The following is a 5,708-nucleotide window of genomic DNA, read 5'->3' on the forward strand; positions in this document are numbered from 1 at the left end:
AGGCTGGGAGCCTAGAAACGGTTACACTGCTGGCGCCAGGTGCCTTCCGTATCCACCCTGTGCCCCCCAGCCTCCCAGTGCCAGCCTTCTGGTCTCCAAACCCTCCCTGCCTCTCAGATCCCCCTCCAGGCCCTCAGGTCAGAACATGCTCCTTCCCACCCCACCCGGCCACAACAATAATTAACCCAGTGAACGCCAGCAAATAAAGATCTGAATCGCAAAAGGGAGGAATCATCGCTGCCCCAGGGAGGGGAGCTCCGGAGGTCCCAGAAAGGCCAAACCCAATGTCTTCTAACACCCCATCCCCAACGCCACTGTTGCCTGCGTGGGTCCAGGGGCACCCAGTCCATTGGGGCCTGGGAGGATGGCTCACCTGTCTTGGATGTGGACTGGAGTCTTCTCTACTATCTAATTTGTTTTTAAATCTTTCATCTCTTCCTTCCATTCTCTTTAACCCATTTTCCTAATCTTTCCATGAATTCATCTATTCATTTTTTCAACAAATGTTTACTGAAAACCTAGTATGTGCCACACACTGTGCGGGGCCCCAGGGAAATGGCGTTGTCCAAAGAACGGAAGGAACTGTCTGTCCGCCAAGCGCCACCCTCTCCTCCTCCGGGCAGCTGTTTTCACTCACACTGGTCCGTCCATCGGCTGGTCAGTACTGAGCACGCCCACCGTGCTGGGCGTGACGGGTGTGCGAGCATGTGCTGGGGCAGGCAGGTTGGAAGTCATGGAGGAGGCTCAGGGAAACGTTAGGAAGGTGTGCGTGGGGTTGGTGCCCTCAGAAAGCTCACAGTGCAGGTGGCTCTGGGGCAGGGACAGCTATGTGGTCACTTATACTCTTTCCTCTTCCTGGGCACACAGGAAGCCTACAATCCCAAGTCTGCCTGCGGTTAGGTTGGGGGCGTATGCCTGGGATCTGGCCAATGGGATGCGATGGAAGTGACATGTACCTCTTCCAGACCTGGAGCTAAAACTACCTTTCCGTGCTGTCTGTTCCACTCCCGTGGCAATCGTGGTGGCCTGCGTTGGAGATGGAAGCATCACAAGATGGAAGGAGCCTGAATCCCCAAGTCCCCACCTGGAGGAGGGCCACCTGATCCATATCAGACTGTGATGTGAGCAAGAAATAAACCTGTATTGTGTTTAGCCACTAAGATGTTTGGGGTTGTTTGTTACAACAGCTCTTGTTACTGATCCTGACTCATACAGGCAGATGACACAGACCTGGGGAGCACACTGAATCCTAGTTGGACCATAGTGTGCCAGGGGAATCATTGCCGGGCCGTGCGTGACAACCAGTGTCTAATAAGAAAGACAGAGCTGGAGCACCTGGCACACAGTGGGTGCTCAGCAAAATTGGTTGAATGCGTGAAATACACAAGAACATCAGAAAGGCTTTGTAGCGGGAGCTGAAGTCACCAGAGACCCAGAGGATGAGTGGGGTTTGAATGGGGGGTGGGAGTAGAAACAGTGACCCTGGGAATAAAGACAGACCGGTGAGAAAGGGCAAAACCCGTCCAGGGGTCAGAGGTCGGTGAGCAGTCACCCTGGCCCAAGCAAGGGAGTCGTCAGAGATGGAAGAGAACTCAGAGGCCCTCAAATTGCCAAGCTGAGCAATTTAGACCCTAGGCTCTGGGCCAGTGGTCTCCAAAATGGAGTGTGCACAACAATCTATTGGAGTACAGAAAGGAAATATTAAAATTCCCATTGATATTTCTCTCACGCCTCTAAATGTCTGTTTTTTAGTGTGTATGAAGATACTAAGCCTCAGAGAGGTTGAGTAACTCACCCAAGGTCACACAGCCGGTAAGCGTGTCACACTCCAAAGCTGTGCTCTTCACATACGCTGAGTCTTGTGCAAACAGGTGAGAGGTTGAGTGGGGGCAGAGGCAGGTCTAGGGAAGGGTGGCTGGGAGGAGTAGACAGCCCCCAGCCCTGGCTGTCCCTGCCTTAGCAACAGGCCAGCAGCCCATTGTGGGCAGAGGCCAAGGAGCATGCCCAGGCCTGCCCCCAGGACCTGTTGAGAGAAGCCGAGCAGACAGCCTCGATGGGTGTAGGCCTGCCCCAGAGCCTTTCACCCCAGGCTTCCTTCTCACAATTCCTTCTCACCTTTGTGAGCAGGAGCAGATGGACCAGGGGCTGAGAGGTCAGGATGGGCTGACAGAGAGCAATGGGGAAGAGTTTGGTACATCGGCCGCTCTGCCACCCCCACATGCTCAGCTGCCAACCCCCATGGCCCAGGGAACCCAGACACCAGCCCCACCCTGCTTTCCCACACTTCCCTGTGCTGAATTTGTGGGTGACGTCTACCTTCTGATTTATATTGCTAAAAAAACCCAAATGGAAACTATTACCAATTATAAGAATAAAGCAAATGTTTTAATTGAAATATAACATACATACGGAAAAATGCACTTAGTCTAACAGTGTTGCAGGGTGAATTTTTACAAACCGAACACACTCAAGGGTAACTAACACCTGCATCAAGAAATAAAACATTTACCAGCCCCCAGGGACTCCTTTGTGTGCCCTCCAGTCACTGCCCCTCATCAGCAACGGCTGCCCTGAACCAGTTTCTGAACTTCATGGGGATGGAATCAAGTGGAGTCTGGGCTCCACTGCGTGTGCTTTATTTTGTCCACCATTAGGTTGGGCTGCACAGCACCGCACAGCGTGCATTTCCACATTTTATTGGTCTATTCTACTTTTGGGGGACATTTGAGTTGTCCCCAGTTTTTGTGTGTTTTGAGTATTGGTGCTATGAACGTTTTGCACATTTCTTTGAGTACACACCTATGGCAGGCATGCATTTTGCTTTAAAAAAGCCCTTTCCATTTTAAAAGAAAATGTGCCTTACTGTTTTGTTTTTGCCTTAATCAAGTTTATTGAGGTGTAATTAACTATGATAAAACACACCTATTTTGAGTATGTGGGTTGATGGCTTTTGACAAACATAATGCACCCATGTAAACACCACCACAATCAAGATTCAGAACGCTTCTATGCTCCCAGAACGTTTCCTCGTATCCCTTTGCAATTATTGCCCCCCACCCCCTGCTCCCCAGGCAACTACTGATTTGATTTCTATCAGTATATATTAGTTCTCCTGTTCTCGAACTTCCTATAAATGGAATCATACAGCAAGTACTTGCTTGTGTCTGGCTTCTTTCCCTCGGCGTAAGATCTGCGAGATTGCGTTTATTGGTTCATCTACGCTGTTGCCTCGAGCAGCTGCTGCTTTTTATTGCGTAAGTTGTATGAACGCATCATAGTTCATGCATCCACTCTGTTGATGGACATTTAGGCTGTTTGCACTTGGGTTATAATGAATAGTGCTGCTATCATCATTCAGGTACAGCTGTGTGTGGACACATGTTTTCATCCCTGTTGGATAAACACCTAGAAGCTGAATTGCTGGTTCATAGGGTAAGTGCACACCTAAGCTTCCGAGAGACTGCCATGCTGTTGTAAAGTGAACCACTTTACACTCTCAGCAATGAATGACAGGGCACTTGCTCCACATCCCCTTGTCAACACTTGGTGTTGCCCGGTTCTTTGATTTTAGCCATTCTAGCAGGTCTGAAGGGCAATCTCGTTGGGGTTTGAATTTGCATTTACCTAATGACTAATGATGTTGAGCATCTTTTCACGTGCGTATTGGCCATCTGTACATTTCCTTTGGTGAACTGTCTGTTCAAGTCTTCCTGCTTTTGCTATTTCCCCCCTCCCATTCCACTGCCCCTCCCCCTGCCATCTGCACCCTCTGTACCCTCTTCTTTTAGGTGAAACAGTCTCCAAACTGGTCTCCTGCACGCCAGCCGCTGCTCTATTGTGCCCGATGAACCTTCCTAAACACCACACTACATAAGTCACTCCTCTGCTCTAAAACCTGCCATGGCTCCCCAAGCCTTCAGGGGCAAGCCTCAGCTTCTCAGTCTGCCATTCGTGGCACCTCCTGCTCCCAGCCTTTCTCTCTTGCCTTCCCTAACAATCTCCTAACAATCCTCCTAATCTTCCCTAACAAACTCGTTTCCTGCCTGGTGCCCTGAGGACCCAGAATGCCTTGTTCCCTTCCTTCTCCCCAGATTGAAGTCTGTTCTAAATTAAGCCTACCTCTCTCCAGGGAGGCTGCCAGCCAGCCCCACCCCACGGGGATTCCTGGCTCCTCCGAGCTCAGCCTTTGCCTCCTTACAGTGCCTCTTAGATGTCCAGAGGGCAGCCAAGGCTTGGAGAGGGCGTCTTGGTACCACGATCTCCCTAGTTTATATAATAAAACCAGCAGCATTCCACCTTTATAAAATTAGGTATTACATGTTAATATCAAATATGTTTTGAAAAATTGTATGTATTCCCTCCCTGAAAATTCCAGTGTGTCTGAGAGGGAGGGACTCGAAGGTGGGGTAGGAAAGGGAAGGGCACCTCCTTATTCTCTGTCCTAAGAATCTCTAATACAAACAAAAGATAATTGGATTTGGAGGAGACAGCCGGGATCTGAGTACTAGTTCTGCCACTTAGTAACTGTGGGTGGCTGTTGGGCAGATAGTTCATCTCTCTGGGCCTCCGTCATTGAATGGGGTGACGCCATCCTCACTGAGTTATGGGGAATACGCAAAACCTAATAAACACGTGAAAGTCATTGGTACACTAAGGAGCCAGACCTCTGTGTGTGTGTGTGTGTGCGTGTGGGCGTGCATGTGGTGAGAATTGGTCTATTACATGGGTAAGCCCCTGAGAATACAGACCCGGTAAAGAAATCTTGCCCTTTTATACAGAATTGGAGGGACAAACTCATAAGAATTCATGAAGGAAAAGCCAAGGAAGACAGAAGGAGTCAGCCGTCAGTGTCCTTGACTCTCCTTCACAATTTGCCTCTCCTCCACCTCCCTCTCTCTCTCTCCTGTTCCTCCTGCTTGTCTTCCTCCTTCCCAAAGTTCTGCAGCTGAAAATGCTGCTGCCCACCCCATACCAGACCCCAGACCTCATTTTTAAAGAGACTTAAATGTGAGACCAGGGGGAAAGTAAAACAAAACAGAAAAAGAAGAAAGGACCCTCAAGAACCCAGAGGAGAGTTTGCCGAGCACAGTGGCTTGTGCTTGGAGGGCCAAGGTCAGCCTCCAGCAGCACTGGGTCTGGGCCTGGGCAGATGGGTAGGGCCAGGACAGGTGTGGCTCCCAAGTCTCGGGGGGCTGTTTGCTGTGGCCCCGGTTTGGGCCCTGGGTGCACACCTGGGCACCCTTGAGTGAGAGGAATTGCAGAGCGATCCCACCCAGAATGGTGGCCTCTGGATGTGTTTTCTTTGTAGCTGTCCCTTCTCACCCCAAAAATCACTGGGCTGGAGAGCCAACTCTCCATGGGTTACTGGCCAAAGCCAGACTCATAGGGGACCCCCACTCCCCCATCTGCCTGAGTCAGGCGAGTCTTTGAACTGTCTGCCCCAAGAATTTAAAAATGTTTATGTGCTGAGCACTGCTCCAGGTACTGAAGATACAGCTTGAGCAAAAGGGGCAAGGGGAGGCCCTGTGGGCACCAGTCTGCCGGCAGAGATAGGGAACAGACGTCCTCTTGTCATGTGCGGGGGCGCCTGCTAAGTGCTAAGAAAAACACTCAGGCTATGCAGTGAAAATGCTACAACAAACCCGAGCAGGGTGCGGGGGCAGGGAGAACGCGAGGGAGTTATTTGGGGTCAGGAGGTCAGGGACGGC

This window comes from Equus przewalskii, chromosome 10 (assembly GCF_037783145.1).
Source record: "Equus przewalskii isolate Varuska chromosome 10, EquPr2, whole genome shotgun sequence".
NCBI classification, from domain to species: domain Eukaryota; kingdom Metazoa; phylum Chordata; class Mammalia; order Perissodactyla; family Equidae; genus Equus; species Equus przewalskii.